The sequence below is a fragment of the Colias eurytheme genome, chromosome 17 (assembly GCF_061535395.1).
Source record: "Colias eurytheme isolate Ceu_HAF_F1 chromosome 17, ilColEury1 Martin Lab GWU primary, whole genome shotgun sequence".
Taxonomy (NCBI): Eukaryota; Metazoa; Arthropoda; class Insecta; order Lepidoptera; family Pieridae; genus Colias; species Colias eurytheme.
This window is the reverse complement of record NC_142996.1, coordinates 9,917,015-9,943,313: the sequence shown is the minus strand read 5'-3', so window position 1 is coordinate 9,943,313 and position 26,299 is coordinate 9,917,015. Positions and strand designations below refer to the sequence as shown.

General features: G+C 34.3%; 1 long non-coding RNA gene across 1 annotated transcript in view; it reads right to left on the bottom strand.

Annotated features, from left to right (window-relative positions):
- Positions 1-23,610: 23,610 nt before the first annotated feature.
- LOC149901449 (uncharacterized) overlaps positions 23,611-26,299 on the bottom strand; it is a 39,534-nt gene continuing 36,845 nt past the window's right edge. The window contains exon 3 of the long non-coding RNA XR_016457654.1: positions 23,611-23,640. This is a non-coding gene — a long non-coding RNA (uncharacterized LOC149901449). The remainder of the gene's footprint in view (positions 23,641-26,299) is intronic.

Below are 26,299 nucleotides of genomic sequence, written 5' to 3'. Positions count from 1 at the left end.
CGCGCTAATTTCAAGAACTACTGGTCCGATTTGAAAAATTATTTCGGTGTTAGACAGCCCATTTATCGAGGAAGGCTATAGGCTATATTATATCATCACGCTACGATCAACAAGAGCGGAGCAATGCGGGTGAAACCGCGGCGCGCAGCTGGTATATACTAACAGAATATAAAGAATATCCATCAATTAAGATTTGAGAAAGCTTATGTCGCATACAAAACATATTTAAACAACATTTTATGCAATAACCAGCATGTTTTGAGACGTTCTTAACGTACAGTATTCAATTTAGACACTTCCTTTATATTAAGTAAACAAACATCAGCATCATGCATACCTTTATACACTAAAGCTGGGTTTCCATTAACCACCATCCCATAGTGGATGCCACTAAATTGCATGCGAATCCAATTTGACGTGAGCCTTCACAATTCCCAGTGTCATACACAAGTGTACAGGCAGCTTAGCTCTACGTAACAATAACAAATCCGTAACAATAACAAAGCCAGAACAGCATTTGCTCGAAGATAAAAATGCATTTGAAACAATATTCATCACGGCTTGCTATGTAAGCTTTGCTAGCTTTGAAATGTCGAGTTATAAACCCATTGATTTTGTAAAGTTTGAAGTTGAAATTTTCATATATGTACTTGAAATTTAAAATAGTTCAAGTAAATTATTTTCGTACTAGCAATCGCTAATCTCATAATTTTGTTTTATTAAATTAAAACTGCAATAAGTCCATGCTTGTATGATAGGTACTTTCGAATCACTTCACGATCGCTTTATGTTTCTTTAAAAACATTTGGCATTATGATATAGTCACACGAATTTAAATAACGTCTGGACCAATATTAAATCAAGCCGAGTCACTGTTTTATTATTTAAAAAAAAAACCGAAAAGTATACGAAAAAGAATATACCAGTTTAAATAAACCTTTAATAACCACACATATCATTATAAATAATTATCTCCTGCTATAATATTTCTCGATAGACGTCCCCCCCACTCTGACGTCACACCCTCCCAGATAGCGCTGTTCCCTTTGTTACCCCGGCTTCCTGTCTTATTCTATTTGTGTACCGTTACGAATATAATCGATGAAGGTTTATTCCACTTTGCATCGTGTATTTTGTAACAGGCGGTGGACTTTGATGATCGTTTTAGCAACATGTTTAGACTTTTATACGAATTAGCTATTTTTTATACCTACTTAATACCTAATAAACCTACTTAATACCTAATAAATTATAAAATGTACGTTATACCTACTTAATACCTAATAAATTATAAAATGTACGTAATAAAATCAAGTTTACTTATCACTTATAACTTTTAATTATAAAATCCTTGTGCTGAGAATATCACTTTAACTAGCCGACACAAAAATTAAAATGAATAATCAAAATATAAAATATTAATTAGCTTCAACATAAAAAATATACAAAGAAAAACTCCAAAACCTTGACCTTGACTTCTTCACCCTGAAAAAGAAATATAATAAACGAAATTCAAATAAATAATTGGTACTTAACTTTTGCTATTAATGAATAATTCAGTCAGTAATATGAGGCCAAATAATTTAATCAAGGACATAGTACCAGCAAAAGATCGACTTCAATACACCCTTATCCAATTAGGTACACACAAAAACATTCTTAAAAACGTCCAAAATAAAGTAATCAATGATTAGAATCGCGTGCACACTCGTTATTAAGCCATCTAGATTTTAGATACCGTCACAACGACACCCCTCGCCATCGGTACGGGTATCGGTACCGATATCTGGCACCGTTGCCAAAATAACGGTTTTAGGGTGCACTCACACACATCAGTCACCGTCACGGCACGTCACCGGACAGGATTAAAAAAAAATATGTATCAATAGTTCTAGTATGACTCTGTTCCCACACGACAGTCGCCGGCACGAAATCTATCAGTGACGTCACCGGTCAGGCACGTCAAATAATCTTTCCATACATGTATCATACTTTTATCCCCACTCACCCGGTGCCGTCACGTCTCAGTTCAGTCAGCGTCGTGCTACCGTCAATTGCTACATGTTCTCTAGCGTGACACACGTCTAATCACTGACTAACCTGATGTATGTGTTCAATGATTCAGTCAAACCGGCGACGTGACTGACGGACAACATGACGGTGACTGGTGTTTGTGGATACGTACACAAACCGTCACCGATCAGTCATCGGTGACTTGACGGTGACTGATGTGTGTGAGTGCACCCTTATTGGGCTCTCAGTTATGAAGGTTCGGTGCCAAAGTGAAATAACAAATGTCAAGGCTATAGGATGCTGTAGAATGTAGATGATTCGATTATTGAGTAAAAGTTATGGACAGGCCAAATGGAAATTATATTGTTTGCGTAATTTAAAGTTTTTTGATAATAAATAAATGTCATTTGCATATTGTGATTTCTATTAAAAAAATACATTTTACAATTTTGCGTTCAATATGAGTCGAAAGGTTTTGCACTAGAAGCTGTTGGCCAATATTGATACATGTATTGCGTATTAAATCATAAATTTACCAGTATTTATTTGAAAACAATATTTTCAAAGTAAAAGCAGTCATTCTATGATATTTATTCAACAGCCATACTGCATAAACAAAACTGAAACATAAATATTCATACACTATTGTGTTTCGTAAAGTTTGTAGCCGAGCATCTCCTTGTCGAGTTATCCCTTTCTCACACCAAAATGCTCTTAGGAGTATTTTATAGTCCTTCGATGCATGTGGATTTCTTCGCGTCATTTGACCAATTATTAGAGAATTTTGTATCCTCTTATGACCACGTAATACTCATGGGTGATTTTAATACTTGCCTGGTTAAGGATGATTTGCGTGCTAAACGGTTTGTCTCAATTGTTGATTCTTTTAATCTCCACATACTACCTCTTGATCCTACTCATTACTTTCCTAACTGCTCTCCCTCCCTATTAGATTTAATCCTCGTTTCAAATCCTTCCCTTGTCTCTAAGCATGGCCAATATCCTGCGGAAGCTTTCTCATATCACGATCTCCTCTTCCTATCTTATAAACTGCGTGCTCCTAAAGTAAAACCTCAAATCCTGTTGCAGAGAAATTTTGCTGGAATGGACCTTGATAGATTGAGTCAGGATGCGTGTAAGATTGACTGGAGTCCTGTGTATGATGCTAACGACGTTAACGAAATGGTAAATGTGTTCAATTCTTTACTGGTGAATTTATATGACCACCATGCACCTGTCAAACGGGTAAAAGTAAAACACTTACCAGCTCCATGGCTAACTGACGACATTAAATCGGTAATAAATTCTAAAAATAGGGCTAAGGCAAAATTAAAATCAAATAACTCACCTGCTAACCGGGACAAATACAATAAGATCCGGAATCACTGCAATACACTATGTAGAGATGCTCAGCGGCGTCATATCTTTAATTCAGTCGAGGACGGCGACACAGCCAAGGTTTGGAAATTTCTAAAATCTTTAGGAGTTGGTAAACAGCAGCAACTTTCTCTTCCAAATAACACCAATATCGATCAAATGAACCAACATTTCACTAAAAATCTTGTAACCTTCGATTCAAATTTTAAATCACAAACTTTACATAATCTTTCTTCTTATCCAACTCCTAACTATCAACCGTTCCATTTCAGGCAATTCTCCGGTTGTGATGTTAAGAAGAGCATTTCATCGATTTCTTCCAAAGCCGTTGGTGGTGATAGTATTAGCCGTAGTATGATCCTTCCCATCATTGATATCCTTATACCTGTAATTACTTTTATATTTAACTTTTCAATCTCCTCTGGCATATTTCCGGATGCCTGGAAAAATGCAGACGTTCTTCCGTTACCTAAAAAAATCCATCCTGCATCCTTTTCCGATTATCGTCCAATCTCCATCCTCCCTTTTTTATCCAAAGCACTTGAACGTTTAGTCCACGAACAGTTAACCCGCTTCCTCAACAAAAACTGTATCTTAAATCCTTGTCAATCCGGCTTCCGTCCTGGACATAGTACGGCTACTGCTCTCACTAAGATCACTGACGATATTCGAGCGGGAATCGATGACAAGCAGCTCACTATTCTTACCTTACTGGATTTCAGTAATGCGTTCAACACTGTCGATTTTGATGTCCTAGTGAGCTTGCTTCGCTCAATTAACATATCTCCAACGGCGATTGCATGGTTTCGAAGTTACTTGTTGGGGCGTCGGCAGCGAATCAAAGCTGATAACACCTTCTCAACTTGGTCAAGCATCACTGCTGGCGTTCCACAAGGTGGCGTCCTTTCTCCTCTCCTCTTTTCTATATTTATAAATAATATCACTGTCTCCCTTACTTCGCTCTCACATATGTATGCAGATGATCTCCAGATTTATAGTCGTTCATCTCTTGAAGATTTACCATCTGCCATTCGTTTGATGAACAAGGATCTTGCTTCAATAGTAGCTTGGAGTAGATCATATGGCTTAGGAGTCAATCCGTCAAAAACTCAAGCTATTATCATCGGCAGTCCCGCTTTCATTTCAAAGATCGATTGGTCAAGTCTTCCACCTATTACCTTAGACAACACAATTATACCGTTAAGCGATTCGGTTAAAAATCTGGGTGTTATGTTTGATCGTACTTTATCGTGGCACAAACAAGTTAATGAACTGAATAAGAAAGTATTTGCAGCATCACACTCTCTAAGACGTATTCGGAATTTCTTACCCATTCCAACAAAAATTTCTCTTGCACAATCCCTCCTCCTTCCCATCCTCGATTATGCCGACATTTGCTATCCAGACCTTACCGAATTACAATTAGACAAACTCGAACGGCTACAAAATGTATGTATACGGTTCGTATTTGGCCTCCGCAAGTATGATCACGTCACAGAGTATCGTAACAGGCTGAAGTGGTTACCTATACGTTTACGTCGTAACATGCATATCCTAACATCATTGTACAAAATCCTATTCTATCCCCAAGCCCCTGTTTACCTTAAAGAAAAATTTGAATTCCGTTCGAATGTCGAGTTAAATCTACGATGCACTGGCAACCTGCTATTGAAAATCCCTCCCCACAAATCCAAATTTTACCACAAATCCTACCATGTACAGTCCATAGTCCTTTGGAATGCTCTACCTATAGAAATCAGACGTGCGAAATCGCTAAATATATTTAAAAATTTAATTTTCAATCATTTCTCCTCCCAGATAAATAGTTAGTATTTTCACTGTATTTGTTTATTTTTATTTATTTATTTATTTTGTAAATATATGTATTATTAGTATATTGGTATTTATATATAAATATATATAAATTATATATGTATTTTTTTTTTTAAATCATATTCATTATGTATATATTTATAATATAAGTAGTTAGTTATTTGGTTTAAATGTATTATAATTAAATTTTTCATTACTGCACCACCTATTGTTTTTCCCCTTTTTAATTCAAAATCCTACCCATAGGTTGCCTGGTAGAAATCGCTCAGTAGCGATAAGGCCGCCTTTTTGGCTATATATTATATTGTCTTTTTTTTTCTTTTGTTATATTGTCTGTTTTTATTTGGTGCTAAATAAAGTGTATTTATTATTTATTATTATTATTATTATAATACTATTCAACACCAAATTCACCAGGGAGGTTATACCGCTTGGGTTGCCACAACTAAAATATGGCTTAAGCAAAATTGTGAACTGTACACACTCAGGCCCGGCTGCGGCGAGGCATTAAAAATTTAACATTTTTTATATTCCGACCAAATTACATGAACTGTTCTTAAGAATAATAGTTCTTAAAGTATTATTAATGTCCTGCTAATTTTATTTAAAATAAATTTTATTATTTGTACCTATAGTTTATTATCCAGTGAAAATATTGTAATATAAAATTTTATGCGAATAAACTATAAAAAATCCAATCTGTGTCGCAGTACATAAGGATATCTAAAGATAAACCTAGTTCCTGATCTGTATATAAGTATTATGTACTTTACGGATGTATTTTTCTGCAACGAACAGGCTTGACGTAATACAAGCTTACGCAAGAACCCGCAACGTACATGAGACGGGAATTAATAAAATATAAAATAGCAACTTGGACTCAATTCCATGGTAGGTCAAGGGATAAAAGTGAACAGTTTATAGAAAAAAATAAAACTTGGCACTACTTTTGATATAATCTGTTCATAGACAACTCATTACAAATCTCGGTTACAAATCAATACGCACCCTAGCCGCAAAAAAAAAACATATTTTTTTCTTAATGGCCAGGAAACCATACATGCTATTACATTTGCAAATTCTGTTCCATTTTCAAATACGTTACTAATGAATTTTTTCTCTGTGCCATTTCATTTTTAAAATCACGAATGGAATAACCAGTCAATTCTGAAACAGTTTGCAATGACGCGTGTCAAACGGCCCCGCCGATATTTCATTTTTCCCGCCATTTTCACTCTGTTATACGATTATGCTTATTCGCATTAACAATTGAGTGCGTTTCGTGGTCGCGTATTAATAAAAGGTTTGCTTTTGGAATATGATATTTCGATAACAGTGGTGGTGTGTGCCAACAAAATGTAGTGTGAGGCAGAAGAGAAATATTATTTAAAAATAACCAATGTATTCAAGGTATGTATATTTTTTACGATTCATTATTTTGATGCAATGCAGTAAAATGTATTTTGGTGACTATCCTTCCATAAATTTTATGTAAAATTGATGTTAAACTTCATTGCATACATAGTTGTTAAACAAAGGCTTATTTAAAATCAAAATATTCAAGTCAGTCAACCCCACGGGGAACCAAAGTGCATAGACTTAGACGAACTTATTTATAGCTTACGTAGCTTTAAGTTGCAACTTTAAACTTGTGGCTATAAAATATTCAATGCGATTGCACTCAGGCTATAAATAAGAACAACTTCCTACAAATTGTAGATTTTACCGCTGTCACCAACCTTATTATACAGTCAAGTAGGAGAGTCTTTTATAGTTCAACATATTCCTTATATTAGTGCGCTTTATTAAGGTATTTATTTGAATCTTTTAATGTTACATAACAAAACATGAAATTATAAGCTCACTGTATAAAATTAGAATGAAATACAGCAGTAATTTTAAAGAAATTTTCGTACAATACAGGAAAGTATGTCAAACGCGCATCCATTGAGAACACGGAAGCCTGCATGTGCTCCGTCTCTTTCACACCCGCTTGCTATCTCCCTCTATAAAGCTCAGTTCACAAATGCAGCACGCCATTGCGATTATAGAAATGAATATTTACTGTAATTGTATGCATGACCTAAAGAGGATGGTTCTCTCACTTTAATTTCAAACAGAATATGTATATAAATTAATTGCTTTTTAGATAACTTATGCATACGTTTATATTGGATAATATTTTGTAATATTGGCTGTCTGGCCCCTGGCTGTAGTGTAGCCTACCAGCGTAGTCTATTAAACGATGAATTTCTATGATTTATATTCTTGAAATTACAAACACTCTTTATTTTAGCACAGTTTTGTCGCAATATGTTTACAAAAAACTTTTTTCTCATATTATTGGTATATTTAGTTTAGAAATTTACATATATTTTACATAAATTTTCTTGCATATACAACTGAAAACAAACCTCACACCACTTTAAACAAATCAAAGAGACAAACACACACTTTACCGATAACTAAAACGCATTCAGTTCATAACAATCGCTGCAATAGTCGCTCGATCGACTGCAGAGCAACGACCTAACACAACAACATTGTAAAATGACTTCAGCGTTGTTTCCTTGTGACATAAAACTGTCGTGTTGGTATGAAATTCTAAATTAATATTCACTTTAGAAGGGTAGTTTTGTTTAGTATCAGAATATTATTTTTTTTATCTGACTATAAGTTTTTGGGGTATATTTCTAATCATTTAAATCTTGATTCCTTGTACCTTTAACATATTTTATTTTAAGGCATTATTTTTTATATTTCATCAGATTATTATTACAGTTTTGTTAAATCTTTGGACTCTTAGCCATTTCGTATCCCTTTTCATGATAAAATGTAAGATGTGATAAAGATTTATCCGAATACCCTCAAATATCCGATCATCGATAAAAGTGGGATTTATTTGATAATAAGCCTCGGTTCACGCTTCCTTACACTTGACAAATCGCAATGAAATACTCGGGGCTATTTTTGTTACAATCTTTTGAATATTCGTATAAGTTTGTAGCACATTAGACTGACCGGGTGGCTTGGTTGGTAGTGGCCCTGCCTTCCAAGCCAAGAGGTCGTGGGTTCGATTCCCACCCGGGGCAAATATTTGTGTGATGAACATAGATGTTTGCTCTGTGTCTGGGTGTTAATTATCTATGTAAGTATTTACAGTAGAACCCCGTTAAGTCGAACCTCGATAAGTCAAAAACCTCCAAATCTCGAAAAAATTTTTTGTTCCCTTCCCTTCAAACACCAAAACCTCCATTACTTGAAATCTCTACCCTCTGTTAGTCGAAATAATCACCGAGTCCCTCCAAGCCATTTTGGTACATATTTTCACTCTATAACTCGAAAAATTAAATTTGACCTCTGTATGTCGAACATAGCAACGTTTTATTTTATTTTACAACCTTTACAACTTGATCATTAGAAATTTATTACCGCTATTGTTTGAACAAAAATAAGTTACCGACTTTAAGAACGTGCCGACAATGTAAGTACACTATTGTTTCATAGAAAACATTTTAGGAGTTAATGATAATAAATCTATGACTCACGTAAACACGTGTTTGCTTGATTGGTGTCAGGTGTTCAAAATCCTCCATAAGTTGAAAACTCTATAACTCGAATTTTTTGGCGTCTCCCTTGGTATTCGACTTATAGAGGTTCTACTGTATTTAAAAATTGTATATGTATGTTTATCAGCCATCTGGTTTCCATAACATAAGCGAAAGCGTAGTATGGGATCAGATTGTGCCGTGTGTGAAATAACTGTCCTGAAATATTTGTTTATTTATTTTACATTAGATTTATTATGAGAAAAGTTGAGATATGGTCGTCTGATATGAACTCCATTATGTAGCTAATCAATAGTCTATACTCTATACAATTAAATTTAAAACATGAAATTAAAAAAATATCGGTCAATATATAATAGAGAATCCATTTACAAAGATGTCGTCGTTGACAATCTATTTTACCATATTGTATAGAAACCTATGCCCCTCATAGCACATGAGGGTAAGATGTAGAAACTGTTTTACAAGGAAAATACAAAACTTATTGTTATTACAATATCTTCATAGTACTAGTACATAATAATACACAGTCCAGTATAATTTCCAACACCAGAACGGTCATTGAGCGCTCCGCATTGAGGCTACGATAGTTTGCTTCCATTGTGGCATTAATATCGTGCGAACAAAAGTATTCTTTGTTCCAATGTAATTACGATTTACATTACAATTACAAGCCTAGAAAAAGTGCGAAGCTATGGAACTTTTTGTAACTAGGTGGTAAAAAATGTTTTTAAATTTTATTTTAAACTAGCTGTGCCTCGCGGTTTTACCCGCGTGGCTCCGCTCCTGTTGGTCTTAGCGTGAACTGCGTGATGATATAATATAGCCTATAGCCTTCCTCGATAAATGGGCTATCTAACACCGTAATAATTTTTCAAATTAGATCAGTAGTTCCTGAGATTAGCGCGTTCAAACAAACTAACAGTTCACCTTTATAATATTAGTATATTATAGTATACTATACATATTACGTCGGGCGTACGTACGTTCATCGTAAATATATTTAACAGCTCTTCGAAAGTATATCACCACTACTGTATCTAAAACTTTTCATAAAAATAGCAACTTCTAAGTACTATATCTTCCATTCACACTATCTTACTTATAACACCCCATATTAATCATTTTTAAATTCATTTTTAATTACATCACCAATTTAACCCACAACTCTTTCACACCGTACATTCACACAACACCCTGTATACCCCAAGACACCATCAATCATTAACACAAAACAAACAGGGTGTTCCTACGCGGGCCAACGCCCCGGCAACAAGGTCGCGGGAACGATGACTTGCAAATGCAGCATGTGATTTTATAACCGTTAGCTACAACTGTGCTTATACGAACATACTTATGTATAGATAGTAATAGAGATATGAAATGGTAAATGTTAAAAATATGTAATGACGTTTCAAAAGTGCTTCTAGAAGAAGTCTAGTTGAATAAATAAATGTTTGAGTTTGAAATGTGAGTATATAGTCATGATAGTTACTTGTGTTGGGTATTATGCGAGTCAGCATTTATAAATTATAAAAGGACATACATGCTTCGTGTTTTAAAACTGTAATAGTTTCAAATTTCTAAATAGTAACAATTATATGATATTCTGAACTGAGAAAGGAACATACACTTAAAATTTACAATATTGTTATCTTACCCTCGCAACAATTTAGTCTTCAATTAACGAATAAGTACTAAATCAAAATTACGTATAAAAACAATCTGTAAATCATCATACTTTTTACCTTTTAATACAAAAGCATCTAGAACATTTTATAACAATCGTTTGTCGAAATCCTCGAGATCCAAAAGTAACGATACTTTAAATATAATCAGTACAATTGTATCCATTCCTTTAAGTAGGCTTTCAGTCTGAAATATGTTCCCAGCAGTGCCGGATTAAGCCAGCGCGGGGCCTGTAGCAAATTCTGTCAAGAGGCCCTTCGTTTGCTATAGTTTCTCAAGTTAAAGGGTATTAAATAAAACAAAACTATTACAAATAAACTTTTCTGCATTTAATATGAGCAAATTTAGAGATAACACTTTCACTATCGACTTCTTTAAGCAAATTATACTCTATATTCATCAAAGTAAGGTGATTAAGACGTTCTTGGCCCATCGTGTTTCTTAACTCGTTTTTAATACGTTTTAACGTTGAAAAAGAACGTTCGCCACTGCAGTTAGTGATCATGAGAGACAAATAAATGCGCAAGGCAATTTCTAAGTTTGGGAAACACGATTCTAAGGAATCTAATATTCTAATATTCTAATATATATTATAAAGGCGAAAGTTTGTAAGGATGTATGGATGTATGGATGTTTGTTACTCTTTCACGTAAAAACTACTAAACCGATTACAATGAAATTTAGCACACATATAGAGGGTAACTTGGATTAACACATAGGATAGTTTTATCCCGGAAATCCCACGGGAACGGAAACTATGCGGGTTTTCCTTTGCAAACGCGGGCGAAGCCGCGGGCGGAAATCTAGTTATTTCATAAAAGTTTATAAAATTGCAGTTCCAGAGACTCTTGTTTCTTGCTATCAATAACAGTAGCCACATCTGTTTTCAGCAGTTCAGTGATTTTAATATAAATATTTGTATATGATATTTTTTTATAATATTGTAAAAATTCTTTTGTTACATAAACGATAAATTTTTAATTAAATAAACTACATAAAAAAATGTTTCAAAATTACAATACCTATATAAATCCAACAGCACTACCTCGAAGATCTTTTAACCATTTTACCGTTTTGCCCAAAATTATTATTTGTATACAAAATTAAATAAGCCAAATAATCTACAAAGAACCTGTAAAACGATGTTTTATCTTTTTGTTTGTTTTCGGGAACAAATTTTACAGCGTTTTAATATCACAAGACAGCATTTTTTTACTAAAATAGCAAACCCCTTTTGACGTATTGCATGACACTATAATCGCTATAGCACTGGCGGAGGTTCCTTCGTATTCGTTTTTGATTTCGTATTTTCTTTGACAAGGGCGATGGATGATTGTCATGCTCCATCTGCCTTTTATTTTGTAATCTAAGGTTTGATAGTCGATAGAATCCTATTTTATTTGATCGGGTTGTTACGACTAGCTCGTTCGATGACAATATCAGGGGATTCCCCTGTTAGTTTTGCCGTGCTACCAACTTGCGTGTAGCGCAGTGCAAGCAGTACAACACAACTTTTGGTGTAGCCAGCGCTCAATTGTAGAAACGTGGTAAAATTTTAAATTATTGTTGTAGATTTTGATACCAACGTTTCTCGTGGTAAGTACGTACGTGTATTTTTTTACGGTACGTGTATTATAAATTGATATTTTTTTACGGTCAGACAGAGACAGGTATTAGACCGCGGGGCCCCCCGAGTCGCGGGGCCCGTAGCATTTGCTACTCTTGCTACGTGGCTAATCCGGCACTGGTTCCCAGTAAAATGGGGCCGACTTGTAACAAATGTGGGTACTGCGAAAATTCCCTTCTCCGTCATCTTCTAGATGAAATTAAGCTATTATTATAACTTGGCCAAGTCGCTTCACTTTAATCTAAGTTAATTCAAAGTACTGTTGTCAAAAGGTTTATTTGCACTTTAGAATTGTTATAAATGTAATTTTAACATAAGAATAATGTCTGTCTATGACTCCATGAAAATCAGATTTCATTTCGTACTGAAAATGAAACATTACAAATTCCGTTGCGTAGTTTTAAAAATTTAAGCATACATAGGGACATAATTATGGACAGAGAAACTGACTTGGTTTTATGCTATGTACTGTTTAGCACATATTATAGCACTTCTACATAACTATATATTTTATAATGTATGTTATAATAAATTTTGAATTTTTTATTGTTTAATGAATAATGTGAATGAAGGACAAATTAATTAGACACTTTGATTATAGATATGTAATAAAATAATTTGCACGCTGTTAAATAACAGCTAAACATGCTGTAATTTTATATTGTAAGTTATAAAACCCTAAAATACCATGTTTAAATGCAAATAAGGATTTATTTATTTATTTATAAGTGCTATTTCTGTAGAATTTATTTAGTCATGCTCATACATAGAATATTATTTAATAAAACACTATAAATAAATTAATTAATACACAGTGTCTTAACATTGAATATCTTCAAAGTAAAAAGACTTCTTACTCGTAGATATTCTGACTTCTGCCACTTATAAATTCTGAAACCACGTAATTACTAGCATATTTTGTAATTATGGAGTTCAAAGTGAATTAATAATGGTAAGAGGGAGAGTTACATTGAGAGGGCACTTGTGAGTTCCTGAGGACTGCATCAAGTGGTAACAAATTGTACCCTAGACTTACTTATCCAGGTTTCAGACTTAGTACGTACCTACTTTTAGAATTGAAACCTTATTTGTACAATAATTTGGAGTATAATTTTTAACAGGTTCTCAATGCGGGTGTATCATTATTATTTCGACAGTAGGTACTTTGCACTGGGTGAAACGATTTTGATATTTTTTTTTATACATGGTGTTTTCCAGTCCCTATTAAATTTGGTTAAGTTCTAGCAATTTGAAGGCGATTTAGTTTTTTGTTAAAAATTATTATTATTGAATAACATGATCATATTGCTATTTTATCATTTAGTAATTTATTTTGTTCTTAGCTTCGTAAACAAACAATTTAGATTAAGTATTTGGAAACGACTAATTGGAGGATATTTATGGAACAAAGAAATAATTAAAATAAAAGGTTTCGGCAAGAATATTTCACTTATTTCTATAAGGAAGTAATTTGATAAATACGAAAAGTTACCGGGAGGGTTCTAGCTCCTTCATTACGTTAATTAATGAAGAATTTTAATAAAACGAAACTTTTACGGGTTTACGGATTTATACGCGAATGGATATTGAATTTCTAATGTTTTTTCTTTTCTTAATGAAGGTAAGATAATATTATGGATATTCTTTTATACAATTACTAGCGGTCCGCCCCGGCTTCGCCCGTGGTACATATTTCGCAATAAAAAGTGGCCTATGTCCTTTCTCGGGTATCAAAATATCTCTATACCAAATTTCATGCAAATTGGTTCAGTAGTTAAGGCGTGATTGAGTAACAGACAGACAGACAGAGTTACTTTCGCATTTATAATATTATAGTATGGATGTGCTATTTATTAAATAGGTTTGAAGTCGGTGCCGAACATCAAGCACTTAGTATTAAGCCCGTGCACCAACATCAAACATTTTTAATAAATAGCACATATCACTACATAGTATAAAACAAAGTCGCTTTCTCTGTCCCTATATCCCTATGTCCCTTTGTACGCTTAAATCTTTGAAACTACGCAACGGATTTTGATGCAGTTTTTTTTAATAGATAGTGTTTATTAAGCTTTCCGTGCGATTAGTTTTTTGTGAAACTTAAGCTCTCCGTGCGATTAGAGCCTTTCATGAAAATTAAGCTCTTCATGCGATTAGTTTTAAGTGAATATTAAGCTTTCCGTGCGATGAGAGCTTTTTATGAAAATTAAGCTATCCGTGCGATTAGAGCTTTTTGTGAAAATTAAGCTCTCCGTGCGATAAGAGCTTTTTGTGAAAATTAAGCTCTCCGTGCGATTAGTTTTTTTTTTAAATTAAGCTCTCCGTGCGATGAGAGCTTTTTGTGAAAATTAAGCTCTCCGTGCGATGAGAGCTTTTTGTGAAAATTAAGCTCTCCGTGCGATTAGAACTTTTTGTGAAAATTAAGCTTTCCGTGCGATCAGTTTTTTGTGAAAATTAAGCTCTCCGTGCTATGAGAGTTTTGTGAAAATTAAGCTCTCCGTGCGATTAGAGCTTTTTTTGAGAAAATTTAGCTTTCCGTGCAAATAGAGCTTTTTGTGAAAATTAAGCTCTCCATGCGATTAGAGCTTTTTGTGAAAATTAAGCTCTCCGTGCGATTAGAGCTTTTAGTGAAAATTAAGATTTCCGTGCGATTAGTTTTTTGTGAAAATTAAGCTCTCCGTGCGATGAGTTTTTTGTGAAAATTAAACTCTCCGTGCGATTAGAGCTTTTTTGTGAAAATTGAGCTTTCCGTGCGAATAGAACTTTTTGTGAAAATTAAGCTCTCCATTCGATTAGAGCTTTTTGTGAAAATTATGCTCTCCGTTGGATTAGAGCTTTTTGTGAAAGTTAAGCTTTCCGTGCGATAACAGCTTTTTGTGGAAATTAAGCTCTCCATGCGATTAGAGCTTTTTGTGAAAATTAAGCTTTCCGTGCGATTAGTTAAAATTAAGCTCTCCGTGCGATGAAAGTTTTTTGTGAAAATTAAGCTCTCCGTGCGATTAGAGCTTTATTGTGAAAATTGAGCTTTCCGTGCGAATAGAACTTTTTGTGAAAATTAAGCTCTTCATTCGATTAGAGCTTTTTGTGAAAATTATGCTCTCCGTGCGATTAGAGCTTTTTGTGAAAATTAAGCTTTCCGTGCAATAAGAGCTTTTTGTGGAAATTAAGCTCTCCATGCGATTAGAGCTTTTTGTGAAAATTAAGCTCTCCGTGCGATTAGAGCTTTTTGTAAAAATTAAGCTCTCCGTGCGGTTAGAGCCTTTAATGAAAATTAAGCTCTCCATGCGATTAGAGCTTTTTTGTGAAAATTAAGCTTTCCGTGCGAATAGAGCTTTTTGTGAATATTAAGCTTTCTGTGCGATTAGAGCTTTTTATGAAAATTAAGCTCTCCATGCGATTAGAGCTTTTTTGTGAAAATTAAGCTTTCCGTGCGAATAGAGCTTTTAGTGAAAATTAAACTCTCCGTGCGATTAGAGCTTTTTGTGAAAATAAAGCTTTCCGTGCGATTAGAGCTTTTTGTGAAAATTAAGCTCTCCGTGCGATTAGTTTTTAACCGACTTCAAAAAAAGGAGGAGGTTATCAATTCGGCCGGTATATTTTTTTTATGTATGTACACCGATTACTCCTTGGTTTCGTTTTTTTTTGTTCGATGCGGGATGGTGTCGAATTGGTCCCATAAATTTTTTTTTCGGATAGGCCCAGTAGTTTTTATTTTATGAACATTTTTGTCTGTACTCGATGACTAAATTGAAATGTAGCTTTGATTCACTTCCCGGTAACCGATTGAGCTGAAATTTTGTATACGTATGTAAATTTGATAGCGATATTTCGCAATAAAAAGTGGCCTATGTCCTTTCTCGGGTATCAAAATATCTCTATACCAAATTTCATGCAAATTGGTTCAGTAGTTAAGGCGTGATTGAGTAACAGACAGACAGACAGAGTTACTTTCGCATTTATAATATTAGTATGGATTCAGGTTAAATATTCAATTGCTAAGTCTAACGTTGAGAAAATTAAATATACACATAAATATTAATCACATTTCTTCCGTAGAAACTTGGCAATAAAAACCAGCAACAATAAAACAAACGAAACATTTAAAACACCAAAATAAATGACTACTAACGTTTAATTAGTTTTATATTCAAAAGTAGCTTAGATTCCGCCATTAAATAGCTAAGACCTTGAGAACGACATTAAAAAGTCACAACGTAGCACATTTCGTAGCCGTGCTACGTCGCTACGGCGTCCCGTAGCAAACAATTGAGATCCAGTGCTTTAATCTCAAAGATTTCAGCATATAAATGTACACAGTAAGGACTCAACATATTTATGTTTGCGTTGCCTGAATGGACGTACGAAGATACGTCTTAAGATAAAAGGATGCTCTGTGCTGTTCATGCCGCCCTGGTACTTTGTTAAAATCGTTTCGAAGTAATTGGGACAGAAACTCGTTTTGTATATTAGCTGGAGAGCCAGTGAACCCTGGGACTAACGGTCTTCCTGTAAGGCTAGAAATTTGTATACTTACGATTTATGGCATTCTAAGAGCAATAGCCATGACCTGGCAGGCGTCAGCCCTGCACGTCATCAGCCCCTTTATTTTTTAAACTGTTAATAAAATTGGTTTTCTAAACTTGTTTCTGTAAATTTGAAAATTTATTAGGATAAAGTTTATTTATTGTACATTTTAAAAAAAAATTGACAGGCGATTACAATAAGCAGAAGTATATGACAGATCAATTAGAAAACGCACAGTTGATGGGGTAAAATAAACTTTATCCTGTATACTCGAAATTTTTATATGTCTTCAAATAAACGTCTCAGAGTAAGTATGTACAATGCCAGGCGGCTTTGAACAGCATAAGACCATGACAGGCGAGGGGACAGTTGCTAAGGGCGTGCGAGTGGGAGGTTTTGCGTGAATGCATATAGTGCATTCTGTCTGTCACTCCTGTTGGTCGTAGCGTGATGATACATAGCCTATCACCTTCCTCGATAAATGGGCTATCTAACAGCGAAAGAATTTTTCAAATCGGATCAGTAGTTCCCGATATTAGCGCGTTCAAACAAACAAACAAACAAACTCTTCAGCTTTATAATATTAGTAAAGATTTATTTTATTTAAACGTACAAAAATATTAAATAATTTTAGTTTTGTAAGTTTTCGCTTATCTTATAAGATCTATAAATAGACCATCTAACAAATGAATGAAATAATTTTTCAAATCCGACCCGTGGTTCCTGAATCCTGATATTAGCGCGTTCAACATAGCAAACAAACGAGCAAATTCTTCAGTTTTATTATATTACCTTGTATAGCTAGTAGTGTCACTACTATAATATAGACTATGTATAATAACATCACATAGCGTGGCGACGCGGCCACGATTTAAAAAAAAAAAAGCTTCGTTACAACTTTTGGCCTTTATTTTTTCTGTCTAGCCCATGTCTAGCCCCCTTTCGCAACGCGCGATATGGAACATACTTGTTCCAAAAATATTACAAAATAAATATTAGGTGGTGTAGGTAGTACTTTAAGAAGACATTGATTGCTCACATATTTATTTATCATAATCATCATAAAGAAAGTTATTTGAAGTAGGTACCTACCTATGCATTTTAAAATATTAAAAAAATGAAATAATGTATTTTATTGTGATTTTAATACATTTAAAAAGCTTTTTTGATTTGAATTATAAAACACAATAAAATACATTGCATTTACTGTATGCGTTCATGTAAAATTTCTTATTTGCACGCCGCCCTTAGCAACTGTCCCCTCGCCTGTCATGGTCTTATGCTGTTCAAAACCGCCTGGCATTGTACATACTTACTCTGAGACGTTTATTTGAAGACATATAAAAATTTCGAGTATACAGGATAAAGTTTATTTTACCCCATCAACTGTGCGTTTTCTAATTGATCTGTCATATACTTCTGCTTATTGTAATCGCCTGTCAATTTTTTTTTAAGATGTACAATAAATAAACTTTGTCCTATTAAATTTTCAAATTTACAGAAACAAGTTTAGAAAACCAATTCTTTTAACAGTTTAAAAAATAAAAGGGCTGATGACGTGCAGGGCTGACGCCTGCCAGGTCATGGCTATTGCTCTTAGAATGCCATAAATCGTAAGTATACAAATTTCTAGCCTTACAGGGAGACCGTTACTCCCAGGGTTCACTGGCTCTTGGACCATATGGATGCTGGAGCGTTTTGGATTTAGGTCTTCGTTTTAGTTCTATTATAGAGCCTAAATAATGTCAATTGGGTTTTATTGTATGTTACGTAGGACACTTTATTCCCGAGGATAGGCAGAGAAAATAAATGTTTGTATAAAAAATATTGCATACTAGAGAACAATCATTAAAAATAATTACAATATAAAATGTATACCTTTAATTGTTTTCTCGAATCACAAACATCATTAGAAACCTAAATAAATCACACAATAGTTTCTTTGAAGACCGAAAATACAGCCATTATATGAACTAAGAAGAAAATAAAATACGTGATTTATAGCGGTATAAATCTCAGTAATATAGAAATAATTGGACGTAGCGGCGCGCACTCAATAATGAGCGTGTTTGCAATTACTTTTAATGATATTCCCACGTGACGTATTCCAAAATCGTTGGGAATACGAATAAATACAAAACCCTATCTCAATTTGGAACAATTATTCCCGAAAAACACATTTCATTTCGCATATTGAATACGTTCATTGTGCGAGTTGATTTTTACGATCGTGTCTGCCAATTTTGCGTGAAAAATGTTAGAATTTTTTGCATTTTGTGAACTAATGAACGAATCAAATTGAACGTTTTGAAAGGATTGTATTTTTATGAAATAGCGTTGTTTATTGTTACTTCGAGCATATAAAGAATATGTTTCAGTTCAATAGTGCACTTATTTTTGCAGATTTAAATCTACTACATAAATCTGCACCTTACGTAGGACGACTTATCCATATGCTTATTATCCTTACCTAACAACATAGCAACCTTATGGGACAACTGGCTTTTACATTGACACAAAATTATACCTCGTAAACTGTACAAAGCACTGCAGTACAACACTGATTACAGTACAATATAATAACAGTACATAGCAGTTACACTGATAACATTACCCCTCGTTTTCACCAAGAAACGAGTTAAATACTAGTTTGATACAAAACTTGTAGAATACTTTTCAAAACATAATTATTTATTTTACACATGTATGTAGACTGTCTCAAACATTCTTTCGTTCACACTTTGTAGCCAACAAGTATTTATCTATACTAATATTATAAAGAGGAAAAGTTTGTAAGTATGTATGTAAGTATGTATGTATGTATGGTTTTCACGCAAAAACTACTGGACCGATTTCAAAAATTCTTTCACCATTAGAAAGCTGCATCTTTACTGAGCAACATAGGCTATATTGCATTTTCAAAAAAATTAGAGATCCTTACCAAAAATGCAATAATGTAACCCAAGGTGTAAAAAAATCCTCAATAAAACTTCTGTCATCGCGTGCGCTGCGGAATCTATTGAAGATAGAACAAAAAAATGTTCTACAGTATTATAGAATGGATCAATATCTACAAGAAAGTCCGCGATACCATATGTCCATCTTCAGTAGTTATGTTACTACAACAACTTTTTTACGTTTTCAAAGTAAATAGAAGTGCCGACAGTAATCAAACCATGTTATCCATACACATATATTAATCCTTATCCCATTAAATGATGTTTTATTACAGACTGTTTCAATACCAGCAAAATACTTTTTAAATGAAAAGAATTGGATATTCCATTCAAAAGATATAACGAATTTGAAAGTGTCAATCTACAGAAAATAGTACGTATACTGTTCGAGCAGGCCGTAGTGCGGGGGTCACGGAGGAATTCTACCAATATGCGTCTTGACGGAACACAGTGGGGTTTTGGTCGGTAGGAATCCGACATAACCCACGGCCCCTCCCCCGGAGGCTGTGGGTATCTATGAAAGATTTCCCCACTAAAACAAAAAAAAAGAAAAAGGCCGTAGTGCAGGACGGGGTAAAGGTGATTTTCATGTGATTAAAAATTAAACCTATAGTCCGACCTATAGTAGACTTTTCACTGTAACGATATCGCTATCTATGCGGGTGAAACCGCAGGGCATTGCTAGTACAAGTATAAAACACATTTGCGTTTACACTGAAGTCTGTGACATGGTAGAACTTGTCTGATCCATTGATAGCGTTCTCACCTACAAAACACAGTCGTGGTTTAGATAAGTATTGTTTATTTTATTGCAATTTCTGTATAATACTAGTAACAAACAAGTTTTAAACTTTATCCATGTTTGTTGGATAAAGTTTTCAACATACATACATATCACAAGTTTTTTTTTAATAGAAATTATAAAAGTAGGTACGACTGAATTTGTCTCGAATTCTACAAGTATTGCTACAACAAAAACAAGAGATCATAAACATGTAGGCAACTTAGATCAGGCAACTAGAAGTTTTCAACCAACAAGTTTCATATAAGTTATCCTACATGTATCAAATTTTGTATACAACAAGTTTTACACATGTCTATGAGAAACGAAAACATTGCATCAAATTTGTAAAATACATGTATTATACTTTGGTGAAAACGAGGGGTTACAGATTACAGTACATTACACTAAGAGTACATAGCACTGCAGTACCACACTGATAACATAGCAACAGTACAAGTAATGATTGCGAGCCGTGGAAGCCTGCCAGGACGTATTACCGCGGCGCGAACGTTGATTACATTAACACTGGGATATTTTTTGGCACATATATACGGTAGAGAGGGATTATGTGAAAATTAAGCAAATATAGGTTGACGGAATTGTAGTAATGCAATCTGAAAGTAACCAGCTTATATTTTGTGTTTGCCTATTCGCGACTACTGTTTTTATACAAAAATATCTTACGACAAAGTATTTGGGAATGATAGTATAATCGATAACTAACGTTTAAGTTCCATTGGCAGTCGTAAATTTTGAAATAAAATTAAATCAAGTCTTATGCCGGGTCCAGACTGGTGAAACGTAACATGCAATGTAACATTCTGCCTTTCATTGCAAGTTCGCTGCTGGTGTGGACGCATAGCGCGCTCATAACGCGCATTCACTACGAACATCCCGCGTTCGTCTGTTTCCGCCATTCTGCCGCGAACACGGCCCTTCGATACACGTTTTTTTCGTGCGCGTCAAACCGGTAGATCACACGAAGCATGGAGTCCGAAGACCACGTTCTTGCTATGACGATTATCAGTACTTCATTATTAATAATACATCAACTCATGACAACACGCCGAAGACCCTTTCTTTTGCTCATTCCACGCAGTCTCGTCCTCCATGTTCGTTGCGTTCTCAAACGACCGTCCACATTGGCTGCTCCGCGCACACTACGCGCCCCTTTGTGTTCGTCGAAAAACCGACAAATTTCGGATCGCTCCGCGCGCGGCTTGTAATGCTCGTAGCATGCGCGTGTAATGCACAATTCGCGCGCGCAAGACGTCCAAACTATGAGAAATTGTTACAAAGTGTGTTACCTTTCATGATACATTGCAGCAATGTGGACAGTGAATTCTTTCATTGCATGTTACATTGCATGTTACGTTTCACCAGTCTGGACCCGGCATTATAAGTGATTCTATAAACAAATCAGTTTTTCTCTTCTATCATAAAGATAACAAATACGCACTCACGACACGACACGACAATTATCACATTTCAAAATGATTATCGCAAATATATTTAAAATTCTTATTTTCCTGATACCACGGAAACTTCGGCATAAAACAATCCGATTATGTTATATTCCAAATTATCGAGGCACCCTCACACGACCAAGCTCAAAATAAACACGTAAAATTCGCGAAACATCGACCAGATTACGCGATAAGCGCGACGTGACGCGGCTACCGCTAAATTTGATACGCTGAGTAAATAAGTTTACGCTTTTGCGCAATTTTGCCAGGTTCTAGCTAAGACATGATGTTAAGTTAGTAGGTATTTTTTACTTTACGGGGTGTAAATATAACAGAAACGGTAGGTGGTGGATCGATAATAATCCATCAAACCAGTAGCAACTATAAAACAAAACATAAAACTAACTTAACCTTCACAGACTAAAAAGATTAATTATTTATTACTTTAAAACTGATAAAAATTACACACATTACAAGCAATTCGTAAATTCATAAATATTTTCTCGTCTATTATTTACAACGACGATAGCTACCGGCTTACTCGTGTAAATTAAAATGCAGGAAAACATTCGAAATTGCGTTCAAAAATACGACATGAATTACTCGTAAAAAATATAATACAGCATGGAACGCATAAATAATATTTTGACGTTTTCGAAATGTGAATTTGAATTTAAAAAACCAACCGTTTTCACTCACATCACCGACCAATGTTCACGGTCCGATGCAAAAACATACGCTTGAAAAAAAACCAGATACCCAACTCTATCGTAGGGTAATTTGAATAAAGTAATTTAGTCTGTGGTTCTTGTGTTGTACAAACAGTGCGTCAAGTGTGTGATCTTTATATTCATTTGACTACATTTGCATAAAAGATGTTTATAAATAACTTGGTGTGAACGTATTCTGTAAATTTATTGGAGGTTTAAGTAAAAATATTTTATAATAATAATTTTTATCAAGTTATCGGCAATATTCTGTATGAAATCTTAGTGAATTAGTAATTTGAAGAGTTAATTTGAAATTAGTAATTTAAGGAACCTTATCGATCACAGAGTTTTTGAAACTCCTTCAAGTAGCATAAAAAGCCATAAAATTAAGCCTTCACAAAGTATTTCACAAAATCCAAAGTAATTTCATATCGGCTTAATATTTTCTGTAATATACTAGAGGCAATACTACTAGCTTACTATTTCATAATATTTAAATTAAAGATTCACCTTAATAAGCTCATATATTTATATAGCAATGTATTTTTGAGTTACCTCAACAAAACATTACTCAACAAAGCACCATTTAACGATATTGGCTCAGGTTCGACCGCATGGCTTTATCCGCTCACAATTACAATTCTACCCTCACAAAATTCAAACAGCTTTACATTTGAAATACGACCTTCTATATATACAGCTATAGTTCAAATTCCCTCATCACTCTACCGTATAAAACACGCCAGCGGAAATTACACTCTAACATCCTAGATGTAGGTGTGAAAATCGTGTCAAACGAGGGTAGGAAACGTTTACGGTGTTGGAAGGAAGTGAAGGTTCGTTGACCTCCATCTCCTGAAAGTGTCACGGTTCACTTAGTGGGGTTCAGATGTTTTATTGTTTCTGCGCACAACTTTACAGAAACCGTTATTAAAAAACAGGTATATTTTTTAAATGAAAATATATTCTGAAAGTTTTGCGGTTTTAATGTAAACGTACAATTTTTAATCTTGTGACGTAATCATAATTTGTGAAATTTAACATACGGAAGGAAATACTTACCAATTAATGTTATTTAGCGCTCTCTCTATCTGTAACAAAAATAATATAATTAACAATGCTGTAATTAATACAGAGTTCAATATTATGAAATTTTTTGTTAGGTTTGTTTCTTGGGACGAACATTTTTTATGTTTATGCATCAATCGTCTAATCAACTCAATTTAAATACTAAAAAGCATTTCTGATAAAAATATCGCGTGTATTTTTATTACGTAAATCTCAATAAACTTTTATACCATTCAACAATAAGAAAACAAAAACCAACAGAGTGCAATACTCGAAAGAAATATCAATAAAAGCAATTCCCATTTGGAGTATCGAGGCTTAGCCTACTTATTGTGCTGCTCCGAACAGACTGCACAATTTTCAATTCGATTTTTATACTTTACGAACTTTAATTAGCATTCTTTTAAGTGTATGTACTGAATGTGGATGCGAGATAATAAGACTTTTAAAAAGTATAAAATTTAGCTTTAAGATAGCATTTTGTAATTTCGTCATTTTTCATAAAACATCGTTAATAATTCAGCGATAAAAACATTTAATAATTTTCTTTTGCATTTATAGTTTTCATGTTCTAAATAATTTTATAAGGCAATTATTAAATTGAAAAGGCTCTATTCAGAAAATATCTATAAATATTATAGTTCGCCTCCATGTAATTTACTAGAATAACGATAAATTCTCACCTTATTTTTTATAATGATGAAAAAAAAAGCGTTTTGAGCCCTTTGAAATTTAACGCGTCTTTGACCCTTTGAACCTGGCTTATTATCATAGATACAAACAAAATACCTTAACTGGATATCCACTTATATTCAATGGTACTTCGGAACGTAGATATTTACTAAATTGGATAGTTTCCATCTAGAAGCATATTTCGATTGTTGAGTTTACAGAACAATAGTTCGTGCAAAGTGCACTTATGAGGATACCAAAGCTTAATAATGACGACTACCATACCAGTATAAAGACTATCTGTTGCCCACGGTTTCACACGAGTGGTCAAAGAAATTCTATCTTCATAGGAATAAGATATTATACTGCGGTAAAAGTAGCCTTAAGTAGCGCCGTTGCGCTGTGAAAGTACGATTATGTGTGTTACTTGAAAAGTATGAGGATGATGTCATTGAAGCCCTGAAGGGTGTCAGGCTTGTTCTAGCGTTTATAAATAATTAATTGATTCCATTTGTTTTGTCCCTAAAATAGAACCTTCGAAGGTCGTCTGACCTACGCCACACCTGTCACAGCAAATACAAATTAACTATTTTATGAGTCTTTCGTATTATCATTTTGTTTTCGCGTACATGTATACATATAAAAAGAGCCATCTCACAGGGTTTGCAACCAAACTCTTCCGAAGAGGCTTAACTGATATTGAAGTTTTTTTATGTTTAAATCTGGTCTAAGGTCGGAAGACTGATCAGTGGTGGTAATATCTAAGCGTACTAGCTACTAGCAGTAAAACGTTTGCTTTGTATTATAATTTATATTATATGTTGGATATTGATGGATAAGCGCTAACGAATTGGAAATCAAATTGCAAGTAGAATTCGTGCTCTGCTAAGGCATTAGCTTTGTCAATAAGATAAGGTATTAATGGCATAACAGGTATAACCCTATAGTTAACGTAACTATAGAATTGGCAGACATTCAGCAATAACTCTGAATAAAATTATATACTCACTGAAGGTTATAAAAGTCACTTTCACCATTACGAAGTCTCGTCAATCCGTTATTATAGAGGCCATACAAATAATAATTTTCGAGGTATTGGTAAGTTATGAAAGTCATTTTTACGTAATGTAATATTTACAGAATTAATCATATTATTGCCCCATCAAGGGCAAGGAGCAAGGTATAGGATATTGGGAAATATTAATTTTTCTTTGAGGTAAATATTTCAATAGAGATAGAGAGAGGAATTCTACCTTAATGTATGACAAGAAACTGTCAGAGATTTCCAAGTGTTTGTATGCAACTTACCATAGAAAACCGTTCAAACAGCAATTTATCATGCAAAACAAATCCAAAATCCTGCATCTACAAGACATAAACCCGAGTTGTCAAAGCGCGAGACCATCGCATTAGGTGGCATTCGTTCTGCCAATTTGCACTGCCCACCTAGTGACCATTTCGTCACTGTGACAGACAGAGATACAACTAATTGAATGGAGAAACAAACGCTTCAAACCAGCATTAGAAAACAGTTCTAAAGAGCAATTTGTCATGCAAAAGCAATGCAAATTCCTGCATTTAGAAGACATAAACTCGAATTGTCAGAGCGCGACACCATCGCATTAGTTCTACCAATTTATTGAATAAAGAAACATTCGCTTGAAATTTATAACCTTCCAGCATTAGAGAACATATCAAAACAGTAATTTGTAATGCAAAATCGTGCATTTAGAAGATATAAACTCGAGCTATATCAGCCCCCCTAGACAAGTGGCTTTCTATTAGCGTAAAGTTCAATAGAATAGATTATGAATGTATGAGATTGACGTTTGATTACGACGACGATGACGATTGATTACGTCAATCTCATACATTCATAATCTATTCTATAAAATTTTACGCTAATAGAAAGCCACTAGTCTAGGGGGCAGATTAGTTCTGCCAATTTGCGCAGCGTCATCTAGCGGGCAGCTTGAACATTTAGCCGCTAGTGCACAAAGATGCAATTAA